Source organism: Schistocerca nitens, chromosome 7 (assembly GCF_023898315.1).
Source record: "Schistocerca nitens isolate TAMUIC-IGC-003100 chromosome 7, iqSchNite1.1, whole genome shotgun sequence".
Classification (NCBI taxonomy): domain Eukaryota; kingdom Metazoa; phylum Arthropoda; class Insecta; order Orthoptera; family Acrididae; genus Schistocerca; species Schistocerca nitens.
In genome coordinates this window covers 163,789,390-163,809,611 of record NC_064620.1, presented here as the reverse complement: position 1 = coordinate 163,809,611, position 20,222 = coordinate 163,789,390, and the positions used below count along the sequence as shown (strand labels likewise).

The 20,222-nt window shown below is 43.1% G+C and overlaps 1 pseudogene; it reads right to left on the bottom strand.

The window, feature by feature from the left end:
* Positions 1-15,348: 15,348 nt before the first annotated feature.
* LOC126195969 (5S ribosomal RNA) lies at positions 15,349-15,466 on the bottom strand (annotated as a pseudogene).
* Between the last annotated feature and the right edge of the window lie 4,756 nt (positions 15,467-20,222).

Sequence of the window (20,222 nt, the reverse complement as noted above, 5' to 3'; positions counted from 1 at the left end):
GCGCCATGGATAAATATTCTCGCATGTCTGGCCCTCAACCCGAGCGAATGGGTATACATAGACAACAAAATTCGCTTGCACACGGATGCAAAAATTCGGACTGTCTTGCATAAAATTGCAGGTATGCGCAGATAGACGCGTATTACTGGACTCTTCTCAGAAAGTCAATGCTTTAAATGACTTATTTCATGAAACCAGTAAGAAAGTAACCGATTTAACTGAAAAGGTTGAGGCTATTGAGGGCAAAAAGATATAGAGGCCCTTGTTATTAAGAAAGGAGAGCAGCCACATAATAAGAGGAAGAAGAGCGCATATATAAAGCCTCACGCAGCAGAGAGGTTTGATTAGTATACATCGAGATGTTGACGAAGCAGAAAGTCATTTAAGCGCGAAAAGCTGTTCGAGAGATTTTGCGGTTGCTAAGGTTAGGGTGTATGGATCAACAGCAACAATAAGTGAGACCTTTAAACCGGTTACTGAATCAGCCAAGCAGCTCTCAGCAAAAACAAAAACACACGATAACGATGGTGTCGCCATTGGCGAATTCGTTATCTGTCACATCCCTGGCCAGACAGATGGAACATTCGGTGTCAGCAGAGGAAGACCGTACATCTGGGTTCAAATGGTTCAAATGGCTCTGAGCACTATGGGACTTAACTTCTGAGGTCATCAGTCCCCTAGAACTTAGAACTACTCAAACCTAACTAACCTAAGGACATCACACACATCCATGCCCGAGGCAGGATTCGAACCTGCGACCGTAGCGGTCGCGCGGTTCCAGACTGTAGCGCCTAGAACCGCTCGGCCACTCCGGCCGGCGTGCATCTGGGCACGCAGCCTATAACTGTAACTGATGACACAATACTGACTGGTGATACACAGTTTGACAGAACAATGGCTTAATGAACCTTATTTTCCTAAGACCCACGAAAAAAATGATTGGGAAATGTACCGTGAAATATTGCATTTGACTGATGTGCATAAGAACGCGAAAAGCCAGAGCAACAAGAAGTGTAAAACCATAATAAAATCAATAATTGATGGTGGAAACAACAGCAGCCGTGGTGATGGAATTGACATTGAGTATAAAGCAGTGAACAATCGAATCCCGCAGTACTCATGACGACCCCAACGAGCTAATAGATCGACAACATCTGCTGATGGCATCGGCTGCTACAGGTAATACAACCCATTCGAATGAGGTTATTTCAATAATCTACGAGCTTAGAGAGAGACGTATCCTCGAAATAAGCACGCAAACCATGCCCTCGTAGGCATTTAATGACCAAAGGTTTATATGACTTCTGGCAAGATATCTTGTAGATATGAGGGAATATTCTCATGAGAACAATGGATTCAAATATATTTTAATGGTTGCTGATATATCTGGGCATTACCTGTTAAAACAAAAACGGTGAGATATGTCGCAGATGTGTTTGTGCGTTTGCTGCAGACAGTGGCGAATCGATGCCCGAACAAACTCCAAACCGATCATGGTGGAAAGTGTTGCAAAAGGTATTTCAAAACCATGATGCAGCGGCATGGAATGCATCACTATATCTTAGTAAAGGTGACGAAATTGCTGGTTACTTCTACGCTGAAGAGTTGTAGAAAAACACAGAACGGGATGTGTTTCTCGTGGAGAGAGTCATAAGACGCCGAGGAAATAGAACGCTATTCAAACGACATGGTTTTCCTGCAGCACAAAACGGATTGATGCAAATGTTTTGCTATATAATGGAGTGCGCAGCCCACAATCACCACAGTAGAATAACATGCGTGCTAGGAGACATATTAGAGGAGGTGGTGGTATTCTAGACAAACTGCCAGTGGAATTACACAGTCCGGGATATGACTACTTCAAAGCTTCAAAAATGCTTGGTACAAGGCGATAAGAGGATTAATCTGCTCAACGAAGCTTATATGGAACACGACACTGCAAACAAAGATCTCCCAAGACGCCACATTGCAGGCAGAATTTTAGTTGATACGGCTAAGGCGATATGCAAAAGAAAGTATATTGGTGTAGGCCAACGCATTGTAGCATTTGCAGCTGATAAAACCAAGCGTGGAAAAATTAAGTTGTTTTAGGAGTGGCGAATTTCAAACAAGTTATGACCATTGCACGCTGTGCACTAAAGAAGAAGAAGAAGAAGAAGAAGAATGGGAAGCAAAGGTTTTTGACGAATTGTATTCCACACAATTCCAAAATTGTTTAAACAATATACAATATTCCATAAACAATATCCCCGCAAACTGTTTAAATGGTCCAACTATGTGTGCAAGTGTATTTTGAGTAGTTTTGTGATATATATATATATATATATATATATATATATATATATATATATATATATATATCCAGGTTGTGAAGCAAATCGTTTATTTAATATTTCCTGTGACACATCTTTTGAAGCAACATTTGCAGGGTTTTGTGACATCTTCGAGATATGTATGTGACAATATTCCGCCCATTGCTTAAACACCAGATTTAATAACTCCTGAAGCAGTTTGTATTCAGCGACAAGGGGAAGGCTGGGGTATTTCCCGCAAGCTTGCTACGAGGAAAGTGTACCAGGGAGCAAGGCTGGGGCATTTCCCTCTGTGATGGAAGTGCTTCGCGCAGCCTTGTGGCTGTCACGGTCGGACACTGGCTGACGCTGCAAGCCCAGCGCATGACTCCTTCCAGCGGACGCGACTCTGGTGTACGGAGCGAAAGCGAGAAAGTTTTTCAGCTGTATTTAGCACGATCTATGACAGTGTAATTACATTGTTCCTTTCACTATCAGTATAAAAAAAGTACCGAAATTGTTTAACATCGTCTAAATTGTTAAACTACCAGCGGAAATTCCGAGGTGTTTTGCAATTTCAGAAATAAATAAACAATACTCTTAAATTGTTTAAACAATGCCTTATCCACGCTATATTAGCGTACTGCCATGAGGTCCTTCCAGTGAGCAGCTCGACACAGACTGACCGAATTTTCCGCCAGTTTTTCCCTGGGCCGCCATCTTGGATTATGTCACAGGAGGGGAGGGTGATCAGAGTTCCCTTTGGGGGACCCACATGCCAGCTGTAAAAACCCATGACATCGTCAGGTGTGGGGATAATTAACTGATCAATTAATTAATTTCCATAATTAATTTGATATCAATTTGACATCAAAAGCCGGTCAGAACCGGCTTTATCCCACTAATGACGATGTGTGTAATTCTAGCGTAACCGAAAGCCTTCAGTTCTGACTGTGGAAGCGTTTGGACACATTTTGCGTTAAAAATATGTCATGTGTCTTTTGTAATACACAGATGTTAAAACATTCGTCTTGTCAGTCTGCACTTAAGCCCTTACAGTGCTTGATCCTTACTGCGTTTCGTGTGTTCTGGAGTTACTTCCAGCAGATAAAAACAAAGCATTGCGACTTGTTGCTTGAAAAGATTGTGGATGGTGAAATTGATCTGCCACTGTATTTTATGCGTGATGCTAAATGGTTTCACCATTCAAGCCGTTTGGTCAGCCAGACTAATCGCTTCTGATCTTCCGAGAAAACCAACACACTGGGCACAAAATTTCGCTTCACACACACAAACACACACACACACACACACACACACACACACACACACACACACAAACGAATTCGGTGCGCGTTTCCTGGTAATCGAATTATTTGTTGATATTCACTGAGACCGCTGTCTTCAACTTCGCGAGAGCTTCTATTGTCAATTACAAGAACACGAAAGGCATTAGTGCTCTTTACAGCAAGATAGAGCTACGTATCACACATCTCACCAATCGCAGTCTCGAATCCATGAAATCTTCGCAGAAGAACGAACAATAAGCTTAGGTTTGTGGAAGCCTTGTCTGGTGGACGTGTATGCTTGTATTTTTATCTACGTACATATTTAATAAGAGAAGTGTACGAAAATAACTCTAAAACGGTAGACCAACTGAAGAAAAACGCTCCGGTGTAGTAAAACAATCGATGTTGCAGTTCTGCGTAAAATGAGTTTCAATGTGATATCACAAGCTCATAATTACGTAGAAGTGCTGCGTATGGTCCACACGAACATCTTGATGAGCGCTATCAAGCTCATACCATTGTATACTATTTCCATGCCTGTGGGATATATTGATTAAAATATGCGAACTTTTTGTCAATATTTTCAGTAAAAAGGAAGTCATGCCTACAGAGCAAGAACGGTGCGAGTACATGATGCCTACTTGTTGCTTGTAACTTCTAAGGTAAAGACCGCAACATGGCACGTTCAGAGAACGGCACGGACAGCTTAGCGCTATCTTTCGAAATTTGAGAATGATCGAATTGTTTGCATGACAGCAGCTGGCTGTAGTGGAATGACTGCAGAACGATTGGTGGCGAGATGGACTCTGACACTAAAATGACAGGAAATGTAGGGACATGTCCAGCCACAAGGGCTACATCACGAGATGATCGTAGGATTACTCGAGTAACTTTGACAGATGGATGTGAACTGTTGATATCCAAGCAGAGGTTGCAAGTAAACTATCACGACGCACCGTCGAGAGTAGATTACTGGAAGCTGAATTGTGATATCGAGTTGCCATGCGTCGTTTACCATTGAACACATACGAGAGGCGACAGATTTGTGCGATCTAGAGCCAGAGTCTACCAGGACACTGAGAGGCGTTTTGTGGTGATTATCGATCATTTTTTGTTTCTATTTGTAATGGTCAGATCGACATCAACATCTCCGTAGACAACCTCGTAAAAGATCACAGAAGCACCGATGCTCGAAACCCATAGCTCTCCATTCCTGGCATCATGGCATACAAGGCTATTGGTTATGACAATAGGACTGATTTAGTAATTGTTGAAGGCAAGATGAATGCTCGCCTGTATGTGGGGACTGGTGAACCGTACTGTCATACCAAATACGATGTAAGACCATCGAGTGCACTTCTAAACGCCTTGAGTAAATTACGGATTCTTGACAGGCCTACCATCTAAATTGCGATGGGGACACGTACACTGAGGTGACAAAAGTCATGAGATAGCTATAGGAACATTTACAGATGGCGGTAGCATCGCATGCACAAGGTATAAAAGAACAGTGCATTGGCGGAGCTGTCATTTGTTGTCAGGTGATTCATATGGAAAGGTTTCCGATGTGATTATGGCCTCACGACGGGACTTAACACACTGAACGCAAAATAGTAGTTCCAGACGCATAGGACACTCCATTACGGAAATTGTTAGGGGATACAATATACCGAGATTCAAAGTGTCAAGAGTGTGCCGAGGATACCAAATTCCAGACACTGCCTCTCACCAAGGACAACGCAATGGCCGACGGCCTTACTTGACGACCGAAATTTTACGTTAATGGGCAATGGCAGCAGACGCGAGTGTCTTTGCTAATAGCATGACATCGCCTGCAGCGGCTGTCGTGGGATCGTGAAAACATCGGTTGGACCTAGACGACTGGAAAACTGTGGCCTGGTAAGATGAGTTCCGATTTCTGTTGGTAAGAGCTGCGGTAGGGTTGTTGTCAACAAGGCACTGTGCACGCTAGTGATGGATCCATATGGTACAACTGAACCGATTATTGACTGCAAATGGTTATGCTCGGATACTGGGGGACTATTTGCATCCATTCATGGACTTCATGTTTCCAAACAACGATGGCATTCTCATGGACGACAATGCGCCACGTCACCAGCACATAATGCTGCACCGGCAACACATTCGCAATTTATTATGGACGGCTAGAGAGGTAGCATGGCTCAATATTTCTACACGAGACTTCCAAGACTTGTTGAATCCGTTCCACGTCGAGATGTGCACTACGCCGAGCAAAGGGAGATCCGACACCATATTAGGAGGTACCCGCGACTTTAACTGCATCAGTGTATACTTTCAAACCAGAATACAGCCAGCGATCTTGATGAAATGACACAGTTTAAGCAATAGCATGGGATTCTTCAAGAGACATATAGAAAGTGCATGCTTCCATACCACAAACATACACCTGAGTGTATTCGTGTCTGGGATCATTTCTCATAATCATGTTGATGATGAACATAAGTCCTGAAAGTAATAAATTAATATCCATTGTGAAATGAATAGCTCTCCGAAGTTAAATATCGAACTGGTTCGTCGTGGCGTAACACTTCCAGTTTCTGATTTTAAATAAAATGCTGCTTATCTAGCCTGAATGTGAGTCTTATTGACGGGGTGGCGGGGGGGAGGGGAGGGGAGGGGGGGGGGGGGATGGCGCATTTGTCTTGGACATAACGAGTTTTGCCAAGAGCTATGACGAACAGGAGGAGACGCGCTCTCCACGTATTAAGCCCGCGATGAAACCCGAACCCGCGGCGCCGCTGAGGTCTGCCGCCAGCGCTGCCGAGTCGTGAGAGCTGTACGTGCCGCGGCATTAGCGGAAGCCAGAGGGAAGGGAAACAGCTTCCAGCAGAACAAGAGCCATCCTCCAGTCCACACGAAGTGCTGCCCCCCCCCCCTTTCTCTCTCTCTCTCTCTGATCGCAACGCTAACCACCCCTTGCCAACTTCTGAACCAAGACAGAGGAACGAAGATTAGGATTTAACACCCGTACACTTCCGTATTATTACCGAGGAAGCGAAAGAATAGGGAAGAGAGTTCGTTGCTTAATGACCCATTCAATGGTTTGCTTAAAATTATTTACAGAGTCCAAAGAACCCATTAATGAGGCAAACTTGCTATTCCCATACACGAGTCAAATGTTTAAGGACTGAGCCATTCTTTCGGTGCGACCTGCTCGAAGATACTGATGACCACCCACGTGAAACGGAAATACTGTCATCTCCACCTTAAGAAGGTGGAATAGTTAAGCCCCTAGCTGCCTGAAATAAGCACTGGTAACAGAAAAGTTTAGCTTCTGCCACTGTGAATTACACTGAAGAGCCCAAGAAACTGGTCACCTGCCTAATATAGTGTAGGACCCCCGCGAGCAGGCAGAAGTGCCTCAACACGACGTGGCATGGACTCGACTAATGTCTGAAGTAGTGCTGGAGGGAACGGACACCACGAATCTCCGTAACAATACGAGGTAGTGGAGATTTCTTCTGAACAGCATGTTGCAACGCATCCCTGATATGCTCAATAATATTCATGTCTGGGGAGTTTCGTGGCCAGCAGAAGTGTTTTAACTCAGAAGAGTGTGCCTGGAGCCACTCTGTGCAATTCTGGGCGTGTGGGGTATCGCATTGTCCTACTGGAATTGCCCATGTCCGTCGGAATGCACAATGGACATGAATGGATGCATGTGATCAGACAGGATGCTTACGTACGTGTTAATTGTCTGAGGCGTACCTGGACGTATCAGGGGTCTCATATCACTCCAACTGCATACGCCCCACAACATTACAGAGCCTCCACCAGGTTGAACAGTCCCCTGCTGATATGCAGGGTCCATGGATCCATGAGGTAGTCTCCATACCCGTACACGTCCAACCGCTCGATACAATTTGAAGCGATACTCGTCCGACCAGGCAACATGTTTTCAGTCATCAACAGCCCAGTGTCGGTGTTGGGCCCAGGCAAGGCGAAAAGCCTTTGTCTTCGAAAGCCCATATAGATGATGTTTCGTTGAATGGTTCGCACCCTGACACTTGTTGAGGGCCAGCATTAAATCTGGAGCAATTTGTGTAAGGGTTGCACTTCTGTCACGTTGAATGATTCTCTTCAGTCGTCGTTTGTCCCGTTCTTGCAGGACCTTTTTCCAGCCGCAGCGATGTCGGAGAGTTGATGTTTTGCCGGATTTCTGTTATTCACGGTGCGGTACACTTCTGAAATGGTCGTACGGGAAAATCCCCACTTCATCGCTGCCTCAGAGATGCTGTGTCCCATCGCTCGTGCGCCGACTACAACACCACGTTCAAACTCACTTAAATCTTGATAACCTGCGACTTTAGCAGTAGTAACCGATCTAACAACTGCGCCAGAGACTTATTGTCTTATATAGGCGTCGCCGACTGCAACGCCGTATTCTGCCTGTTTACATAGCTCTGTATTTGAATACGCATGCCTATACCAGTTTCTTTGGCGCTTCAGTGTAATTTATTATCTGGCAAAGGTTGAACTTCGCATTACCAACGGTTATTCTCCCGCTTCCATCGTCGTGCCAATTCCACCTTCTCTAGATGTAGTTTATGAACAATATATGTAACCAGGTGAAAAGTTCCAAAAATTCTCGCTAGTGATTTACGTTGATTATTCGTTTATGAGAGTAGCTTATTTGTTCACTTTAACACAAGAGATTCCACGGTGTACTGCCGGTTGTTGGTATTCAATCTGTCAGTTGCACTGATGACGGCGATAGGTCTGACCACCGAAATATTGTGCCCTTTGGACACTAATAACCAACTGTACACCTGTTGATTATTTTGCAATAAAATAAACCGGTAGCAACTGAACAACCACTTCTGGTAAATGTTGTGTGGTGAAAAATTAATTCGTCACCATACATTACCGATTACTGTTATCTGCTGTAGTAACAAAATTACATAGCTCAATCACAACCGAGCGAGGTGGCGCAGTGGCTAGCACACTGGACTCGCATTCGGGAGGACGACGGTTCAATACCGCGTTCCGGCCATCCTGATTTAGGTTTTCCGTGATTTCCCTAAATAGCTTCAGGCAAATGCCGGGACGGTTCCTTTGAAAGGGCACGGCCGACTTCCTTCCCCGTCCTTCCCTAATCCGATGAGAACGATGACCTCGCTGTCTGATCTCCTTCGCCAAACAACCCAACCTGAATCACAGTCTTTGTTGTGTAATATGATGACATATTTTCACCATCTTTGACTTGATACTCTGTCCTGTACATAAGACGCGTCGTCTATGCGATAAGAGTTCGTTCAACATGGATTTGTCATTTGTTTCTATGTCTTTTGACGCGCCAACATCACTTTGTCCTCAATTGGGTAGCAAAAATCGTATACTCTGTACGTCTCTGAAACGTCTAAATTTTGTACTGTTTGTTATCGCGTAGTGGATAGATACCCTAAAAAAATACTCCTTTATTGCCGTTTTCTTGGCCATTCTACATTGGTTTAAATAGCAACTCTATCCCAAAAGCTCATGTTCTGAGTGCGCCATCATCATCGACTAACGCTACTGCTCCCGGAATGGAAAAATTCATTCCATTAACCTTATGTCCTACTTCACGATCAGAAAATTATCCATAAGAGTTCTTGCGCTTTATATTTTTCTCACTGGAATAGAATACAAGCACTTAGACATTAGACCATCTACGCAGAACATTGATCTTTGCTCGGGAAATGCTATTAGTGCTTCAGGCTGTGCTGATGTTGAGAGTGTGCTAGTTTTAATACATGATGGTATGCTTCAGCCGTCAAGGGACAGAATGTTTGTCGATTGCATCCCATTGACGACCTCACAAGAGAAGGGCCACTAGTTCAGCTGAGCAAAGGTGGAAAAGAAAATAGGTCATAATGTTGTCTAAGGACTCATTCTAGGGAAACTACGAGAAACCTATATCATGGCGGCCGAAATAACACGGTCACCGTCTAGAGCTAGACCAATTTCTCCATCTCGTACAGTTGCTGCCCGAAGTTCTTTATTGTCCAGTAAATGCTAAATAGTAAAACAAATATAGTTCGAGATAACATGTCGATGCCTGACTGCCACTCTATAAATACCAAGTTACCTCCCAAAGTTTTGTAGGATTTGCGTAACTTTGTGTATGTGATAAACGGAAAGCCGCACCGTGCTTAGAAGGCTAGTTTTAAAAGGCGTGATATAGTCAAGAATATGGAAAAGCGATCGTTATCTTCAATATAACCTTTTTTGTCTACATTGTGAGTTTATAAAATACGATGGGGTTCCAGTACGCTAACAATTATCTTCACATAAAATATCGTTACAGAGTGTACCACGTCACACGTTGTATAATCATGTACTGAGATTTAATGTACAACACGTGAAGTATTACACCCTGTAACGATATTTTACGATTTGACGATGATTGCGAGTACAACGGAAAACGGTCATATTTTATAAACGCGTCATCTAGACAAATAAATATTACATTGAAGGTAAGCCTGTTTGAGCTCATTGACTGATCGGAGGAATCAAGAACATAACATATCCAATGGGTCATACTGGTGAAGTCAAATGTTGACGACTGCTGACTATTGGGAAGGCAGCATTTTGTCTCTCAGTCTCAAGGGATCCTGATAATTTGCGTGTAACGTATATACTAGCTGCCTGATAGGACCAGCTCTTGTGGACTTGTGAGTTAAACATTACCTCATCGTCAACGGTAACCTCCTTTCCAAACTGGGAACGTTTGTCACGTTCTTTCACCGAACCGCACCGCACCGGCACCGCTACCAACATCAAAAGCCAAAAACAACAAACACAGTAGCGTCCCACATCAAACCGAATTTACATAACAAACCCGTCGCTGTAGAAGTAAGATCCGGGACCCTTGTCCCCTCCTTGACCTGCGTCAAAAGAAACGAGACGCGCGACACCTCCCCTTTCCATCCAGTTGTTACTTTGTTACGGCTTGCTCAACGGTGGTCAAATATCACGGCTTAACTTCCGACTTTTATACGCCTGTTATAAACAGCTACGAGGTGTCACGGCGTTTTAAGAGTTGACTGAGGCAATATTTGTGAAACAGAACGACGGTGGGTGGTGAATTTAGATTGAGGTAAGTGGGTAGATGGGTGCAGGGAATGTAGGAACATCAAGAACCACTTACATGCACACAATTATTCCCAAAGTCAAAACACAGACCGAAAAAATAAAGCCAACAATAACAGCTTGCAATACATTATGAAGAAATGTAATGAGTAAATTATTAGTTATAGCTGGGGTCGATAAAAATCACGATACTGTCCTCAGACATGTGATGGATGAGTACAATTATTATGCTAAATAAGATAGGAAAGAATAATGTCTCAGGGACTCCATCAAAAATACATATACTTCGTTAACATTTTCCGTATGCCGTATGGGCGCAGTTTTTCCATTCGCCGAATTGTGTTCTCCCCCACGGTACACGACAGTTGGCTGTAGGACAGCTGTAGCAGTTCGCATTGTGTCTACCAGATGCAGCAAGAATTGATTTACAACTATGCCTTTACTGAGCACGTTGTAGGAACATCGGACATTAGCTTGCATGAGGAACAGAAAGGCCCTACCAAAAACCTTCACAACCAGGGATCTGAAGCAAAATGATTTTTTTAAAGGAAGAGTCCTATTCTAGCGCTCAAATGGAAAAAGAAACATTATGTTTTTTGCCTCTCATAAAACATCAGGCAACCATTAAAGATAGTGTTCGTTCAAGTGGGGTTTTACAAGAACAATAAATCCAAACATTATTATAATCTACTATGAACGAAATTGGTGCAGACCGTTTCAACCAGTTTCACACCTACTACCCATTTGATTGAATAACATTGAAGTGGTGGAAATACTTATCTTTGATGTTTTTCTAATGTCTATTGTGAATAGTTTTATTTTGTTCAAGGATGTCACCGATCATTAATTTGGAAAAAAAAGTCAGGTCTCATTCGAAGCTTGCCACCGGTGCGTCCCATGAGTTACTGTGCTGTACGCAGCTCCCACTATACGACATTCCTGTGGACGGTATGCTGTCAAGTGACTAGCAAGAAGTGTTTGAAGTAGGGCAGTTGAAGCATTTACGCACTTGCCGCACTCATTCAGACGGTCTCCGTCATTACGTTTTGCCAGTGTCTTCACGTCTCAGATGTATAAGTATTCACTAAAACCTTCTTGTGCATCCATTGGTAGAAGTGTAGTGTTGAGGTCTGGCAACCGGACGGGAATTGAAACTGGAATGCCTCGTCCGATGTATCGGTTGACAAAGGCTTTGTCGAAGTCTTTCCACGCCGTAAAGCGGAAGTCGGATGCTCAAAAAAAAAAAAAAAAAAAAGGTTCAAATGGCTCTGAGCACTATGGGACTTAACTGCTGTGGTCATCAGTCCCCTAGAACTTAGAACTACTTAAATCTAACTAACCTAAGGACATCACACACATCCATGCCCGAGGCAGGATTCGAACCTGCGACCGTAGCAGTCGCGCGGTTCCAGACTGTAGCGCCTAGAACCACTCGGCCACAATGGCCGGCACGGATGCTCCGCTATTGTAAACAAACCATCTGAACTTCAATATACACTCAGCAAGCCAGTGTACAGTGCGTGGCGGAGGGACCTTCGTACCAATAACAGCGACCTTCTGCCATACTCCGCTCGTATATTGAGCGAGGGAGCAATGACTGACTGTATGCGCACACTCGATTTTACTTGTGTTTATGTTAAACATATATAGCCCAATATAACGTACTGGGGTCTGTTAGCCATATACTCTTCGAATCAGTTACATACCTGCAAATATACTCTGTGTGATTATATCTTGATTATTAGTCGATTAGTTAGTACAGTATCGAAAACCCTTCAGAAATCTGCGAAGACATCTGCATCTATTGTTTGAAAGAGTATGTATACGAATAAGGCAAGCTGTGTCTCATACGAATGATTTTTCCGGGATCTTGCTGCTTCTTTGAGCGAAACTTTTTTTCTCTCCAGGAGTTCCTAACGTTTGAACTTTGAATGTGCTCTATAAAGCGGTAAAAGAGACGTATATGAATTGGTCTGTAATTCTGTGCATCTGTTCTTTTATGCTTTTTCTAAACTAGACTGACCTGCATTTTTTATAGTCACTAGGGACTACTTGTTGCGAAAAATATTCCCGATAATGTGTATTAGGGCTAATGGAATGTAAAATCCAACTGGCATTCCGTCAGGATCTGGTGCCTTCTTCGCTTCGAATGGTCTTAATTGTTACTCAGTAGCAACTTTATTTCTCATTAAAGAGTGTATGCAGCGGTTAAACATTGTCCTGAAATATCTTTGTATCCCTAAAGACAAAACCTTGAGTAGGGAACGTAATGAATCATCACAGGAACTACAAGTATGCCACGCCCTTGAGGCATCGTGGTTAAATGACCCATCTTTCGAGAAAACCTGCAATAATTCGTGTATACACAATGATATTGAACAGGTATGTTTCTTTCTGTCCAACATACCAAAGGGATTTCTCGTAGCAGACAGATGAGAAATGCGAAGTTCGTGTCGAATTAATGTACTGCACAGTTTCATATTCGCCATCGACTGTACTACTTACAATAAATTTCCGATGTTGCAATTTTGACCTTGGGTTATTTTCAAGTGGGTAAAGCTACAATAAATATGTACATCAAAGTTAGACATTCCCCTGGAAAAAAAATACTAAGAGTTTCACAGTACGTCCATGTAAAACTAGGATTGAGAATTAAGTAAGTAGTTTTTTGTTCTTCACAACCTACTTTTTTCATGGATGTTCTATGAAACAAGCATGTTTTCTGCCAGTGGAATGTCTAACTATATTGTATATATTGGCTGTGCCTTAAACGACACGAAAATGACCTAAGGTTAAAACTGCCGGCTTGGAAATAGTAATAAATTCTACGACATCATTTAAAAAATTCAGCGAGACCGTAATACCAAAACAAATACAATTGTTTATTGTATAGTGTTCTGCAAGTTATGGACAAAATGGTCATAGGGATCACATATTTCCAGGGATATGTACATCAGACTTTTTCAACTACTTATCCTCTCAATGGTCATATCTTGCAATATACTCCTATTACTCAAAATCATTTTGAATATCGACGGTGGCTGTCACCCTACGTCATTCAGTAAACTGACAACGACAGAGTAGAACTCCGTCGATCGATGGTGGGTGTTAAACGATCTAAAGCGGCTGACATCAAGGTAATGTTCATAAGTTCGTACGGGTAAACTCCACGTTTCGGCCACGGTTGAAGTGGTGTTGCCCTGGATCTACTAATGGAGAAGCTGGTGTACTCTCTGTTGATCCATCGTGGATACTGGACAGCAGATGTTCAGATATTTACCAAATAATAATCCCCAAACAACCGCATGTTTTCAGAAGTTATTATTTTATTTGGACGACCAGTTTCGCTGTGTCATTAGTGCCATTTTCGGTCCCCTATACACTCCATGTGTAGACAATCAGGTACATCGAAACGTGTATAACTGGAGCTGTAAATACCTCCATCCCGTGAATAAGTTTTTTTTTTTTTGTGGAGTGCGTTTTCGAAGACTAGACAACTGCAGGGCAAGAGAGGCACAAAAAAACCACACGTAAACATCACATAACATACTAATATAAATATTTGCACTTGATAACGAACCGCTACGGTCACAGGTTCGAATCCTGCCTCGGGAATGGATGTTTGTGTTGTCCTTAGGTTAGTTAGGTTTAAGTAGTTCTAATTTCTAGGGGACTGATGACCTTAGAAGTTAAGTCCCATAGTGCTCAGAGCCATTTGAACCAACTTGATAAGTCTTTATTATTCACATCACGAATGACACAGTTTTAGGATTGCTTAAAACATCGATTACGATGAATGAAATTAAGACTCGTCTTGGCCGTCAAGTTTGACTAATCTGAAAGCGTAGGAAAACATCTAGAACGTTATCTGGTGCCAGCTCCACGACCATACAGTACCTCCCCTTAATTTACAGGAATTGTGTGACCTATGCGAAGACATCTAGTGCCACATATCTCCAGAAACGTAACAAGTATTTCTGTAATTCCTGCCACTTAGGAATAGCTGTTGTACAGCGTTCCAAAGGTGGACCAACACGCTATTAAGCAGGTGATCATAATGTTTCGGCTCATCATTATTCATTTCGTCTGCTCTAATAGTCATTTTCTAAAATCATACTTTTCAAAAATGTTAGATTGGATTCCTGTTGAAGGAGTGAGAAGCAGTGGCCAATTAACGACAGTTTAAATTCCTTCTCACTTTCCCTCTTCGTTTTAGTTCAACATTCTTTCATCCCTATCTTTCTTCAGAGCCCTTAAAACCGGTTCACTTACTGCTTCTGTCTTTCTAGTCTTCCAAATTTAAAACATTTCTTCTGAAAAAACAGCTTTTCCTGCTTTCATGTCGCATATCCTTACGTCGATCTTAGCTTTTCAGGTCCAACTTTATGTTAATTTCTTTTCTCGAGACACGTGAAGATTTATCCGCTTTTGTCATTTATTCTTATAGCACAAAAGCACTCCGTTTTCAGGCCACAAGCTCCCCAGCGGGACCATCCGACCGCCGCGTCATCCTCAGCTGAGGATGCGGATAGGAGAGGCATGTTGTCAGCACACCGCTCTTCCGGTCGTTATGATGGTTTTTTTCGACCGGAACCGCTACTGTTCGGTCGAGTAGCTCCTCAATTGGCATCATGAGGCTGAGTGAACCCCGAAAATGGCAACAGCGCATGGCGGCCCGGATGGTCACCCATCCAAGTGCCAGTCACGCCCGACAGAGCTTAACTTCTGTGATCTGACGGGAACCGGAGTATCCACTGCGGCAAGGCCGTTGCCATTTATTCTATATAAGTACCCAAAAAATATTAGTCTCCATTCCTAATTGTTTCCCTTATTTTTCTATATTTTGATGAATTTCATCAATGTCTCTTAGCTTCCACGCTACTGTGCTTATTACTTGTCTTAAGCTTTACCTCAAGATTCTTCTCTCTAATATTTCCAGTTAGTTTCATTTATAATTCAGCGCTATGCATTCACTTGCCCAGAGGCATTCTAGATTCGTTACCGCGTAGTAATACATTATTTTCAAAGTTTTTGGTATGCACATTTTGTAGTACATATTATTTGTTTTTCCTTATATCCTTTCCATTTTGTGATTCTTTTAGTATGAAACTTCATTTTATTGGCTTCCTGTGGTGGAAGGAGTGGAGATCTCCTGTTGCCTATTGCCCCATGCCTTATTCATTATGAGGGAGACATACGCGAATGGGATTTTGATTACTGTGAGCGCTGTTTTCGTCATGCGCGACGTACAGGGAGTGAACAAAAAGATGGAAACACCACAAACACAATGCACTACCATTCCTAATGCGGTGTAGGGAAACGGTTGGCATTCGAAGCAACTTCAAGTCGTCTCGGATTGGATTAACATAAGGGAATCTTACATCATTCTTCCTACAAAACAGTGACACTTCAGGAAACGGCGATATAGATGAATAGCGATCACACACATTCTCCAAAATCGACCACAATGGCTCCATAATATTGAGATCTGGTAGCTATGATGGCCAGGGGAGATGCGGCAACTTATCCTTGAGATCATAAAACCAGTCCTGGAGTCCTGGACGATGCGAGCTGTGTGAACATGGTGCCTGTCGCCTTGGAGCACAGCATCACCATTGGGGAACAAATATTGTATCATGGGACAGGCCTGATCAGCCAAAGTGGTCATATAATTCTCGCCAGTAATGCGACATTGTAGAGTGGGCTCCATGGAATATAACACGACATGGCTACCCAAATCATCAACGAACCTCCCCCCCCCCCCTTCTCCTCATGTTTCACTCTTGAGACGTAAATTAGGCCAGAAAATGGAAACTGTGTGAAACAAGAGTCAACCAAGCAAATGACATTCTTCCATTGCTACTTAGTCCAGATTTTACGGCTCTGGCACAACGTATTCCTTACGGCCATTTGCATCACTGCTGAGTGGTTTTTCAATTCCAACTCGATCTCCTATTCGCTATGGAGCTCCCTTCGCGTTGTTTTGGTGCTGACAGGGTTCGCGTGTGCGACGTTCTGTTCTGCAGTGACTTACGCTGTCGTCCTCTTCCTTATCGTCACAGTCTTCTTCAGTGACCGTCCGTCACGATCATCCAACACACACTCTCGTCTGCGTTGTGACTTATCGGATGATGTTTTTTCATTTTCCCTGTATGCAGTACAAATCTTCGATACGGTGCCTCTTGAAACACCAAGTACATCGGCTACCTTGGTTACCGCAGCACCCACCACACGAGCGCCAACAATCTGCGCACCTCCGAATTCACTTAGTCCCTGCATAATGCACTCACAACTACACAGAACACTTGTTCTGACCACAAATACCACTTGCAACGTATTGAAGCAATTGCACAGGTGCCGTTCGTTGTCAAATACAACACCGAAACCTGCAGGCTTGACTAACATCTACATTTATGTTCTAGCATGCACCTCGCGGTATTTCCATATTTTTGTCAAACCCTAATAACTGTGTCCTTGCCAGCACAGTACACAATTTGCACCATTAGCTGACACAAGGTAAGGTCACTACAACCGTGGGCGAACCACCTGTTTTACCCGCGTGGTGAGACTTACTTTCCAACACGATGCGGCTCTACACGCAGAAAATATTTATGCTACATATAATAAATTATACACTGTAAGCTTTCAAGGCCGGTATTTCCGCCCGTGGTGAATTTCGTGTTATGAGCAATAGCCCTCGGTCCAATGGGACGACAAATGCTATGAGCAAAACAAATGCTACGAGCAAACTGATGGCACGGCTATGAGGAACGCACTCAGCGCAGTTGTAGCAAATTTCTAAATGGATAATTGGTTTGATTGGACGGCCATCTTCCGCAGCAGCTGTCAAAATCAGTTATTAATGGTTTTCCGTCTTGAGCTTATTGCAGTTTAATAAAAGCTTAGTACACCACACGCGTTTCACTTTTATTTATAAAGCAACTTCCGTGGTTATTCTGCAAATTGGATACAAATGGTTCAAATGACTCTGAGCACTACGGGACTTAACTTCTGAGGTCATCAGTCCCCTAGAACTTAGAACTACTTAAACTTAACTAACCTAAGGACATCACAAACATCCATGCCCGATGCAGGATTCGTACCTGCGACCGTAGCGGTCGCGCGGTTCAAGACTGTAGCATCTAGAACCGCTCGGCACCCCGGCCGGCGAATTGGATACACACGTTTGTACATTTTGGTAGTTTTAGATTAAAAACAGCGTTTTGATTATAAAGTCGGAGTGCACGTCACTTACGGTGTTTCCTTTTATATTCTCCACACCATGTCTCCTCTCTCCTTGGTAGCAGTAGTTGACATCGAAAGAATTCGTTTCACATACGGACTTGGGGATACTTCAGAATGACAAAAACTGCCAAACGAAGTCTTTCATCAACCTCTGCTAACAAGGAGGGAAGAAGCTGTGGTTTGGAAAATATGTAAAGAAACACCGTAAGTAACTTACACTCCAACTTTATAAACAAAATAACTGATTCTATGCAAACATTTTGAAGAAACAGTCCTATACACGGCCAAAGAGAAACCATGCTGTTGGTTATGTTGATGACACTTTCTTTATACGGCCTCATGGACTAAATGATATTAATTCTGTTATAAAGTTCACTATGTAAAAAGAGACGATGGCTAAATTATTAGGTTGGTGCAAAAGATCATAGCGCTTTTCTTTTGATTGTTGGTAATCCGGTTGCTCTTGGTTTATTTATCGATTCTCACATTTTATTTGTAGTTCACTGTCGCTACTTGAGTTTGCGTATTGTCATTTTGTCATTTGGAGACAGTGAGTGGAGCTGTGAACGCTAGAAAATGGGGTGCCAATCGGAGAAATCTAAACATTTGCGACACATTCTTCTGTTACATTAATCCACGTCACTGTACTCGAGAACTGACAAATCTGATGAACTGTGATCGCTCAACCATCGGGTGACATTTGAATGGAATGGCGAAGGTTCAAAAATCGGGTGTATGATTACCAAGTGCTATAAGGTTACACAAGTCAGCGGGTGGCCGTAAGTGCATCTCTGCTTGCTCGTCATGAACTGGCTCGTGAACATCACCGACCATTCCTACCCTGGTGACGGGAGATTGTTTCTTTAAGCTAATGTAAGGAAACGAAAAGAAAGGTTGAGCCCAAACAAAAGCAGCAATTCTCCGTGCAAATGCCTGCGAGCATTCACAAAAGAAAATGTGTAACCATCACTGCTGACAATAACAGACGCCTAGCAGATGCAGTCCAAGAAGAACGACAGGGAAGACTGCGTGAAGTGATGCTACTCTACCAGCACACCCGCCTGCATTCTGCTAGATTGACGAAAAACACTTTGTTTACCTGATATTGCGCCCTCAGATTTTCACCTTTTCCACTCTCTATCGAACAACCTTCAAGGAACTTCCATTCCGGATGAAAATGGGTTCCGAACAAGCCGCGACGATTTTTTTCGCCTTAGAATCATGTGATTTCTACATTCGCAGAATCAGTTACCCCAGCATTGGTAGACTGTTACTTATAGTAACGGAGAATATATTACTGATTGCTGAAGTCTGTTGTGTGTACTTGTTGTGTTTATTAATCATATGGAGAAACACTATGAACTTATGCACGAACTTGATACATTTTGGATGTACAAGTACTTAGAAAACCTAATGGAAATTCAGGGCACCAAGTCCACAGAAAGCCCACTCCCACGGATAGATAAGTTACCTTCACAAACATTCGAATAACCATCCGAAACTGGAAACAGGGGCAATTAAAACACTGAGCCACAGAGCTCGGAGGAAGAGTTCGATCATTTAAGAAGAAAGAACTACTTTCAGAAGAAACGGTTGTTCTGAGAAAGAGGTAAATAAGGCATAACGTTCAAAACGATCTCGAGCGTCTGGTGAAAAAGAACAAACTAGACGAAAATTTTTCTTCCCATTTGTAAAAACAGCTAAAGATCGCATCAACAGAACACACAGAGTTAAATCGACAAGAAAGGTGTGTGAATATTTGAATACTGCAAAGGGCATACGCCCGCCGCTTGCCACAGCAGGAGTCCCTTGCAAAAAAATGGTTCAAATGGCTCTGAGCACTATGCGACTTAACTTCTGAGGTCATCGGTCGCCTAGAACTTAAACTAATTAAACCTAACTAACCTAAGGACATCACACACATCCATGCCCGAGGCAGGATTCGAACCTGCGACCGTAGCGGTCGCTCGGCTCCAGACTGTAGCGCCTAGAACCGCACGGCCACTTCGGCCGGCAGTCCCTTGCACATGCAGTCAAATGTACGAGGGCTGTTCGGGAAGTAAGGTCCGATCTATCGCGAATTGGAAACTACAGTGAAAATCCGATGGAGCTTTGCTTAGCTGCGTTGGACAGTGTCTGTAGTATGCCCGTCGAACGCATCACGCCGCTGTTTTCAGTTCCGGGCGGACAATGAGCACTTAAAGATGCCTAGATAAATAGCGCCCACCGCCAAGTGAGTGATTTCGCCTGATGTGATTGCAGCCCATATAATATAAGTGTCATG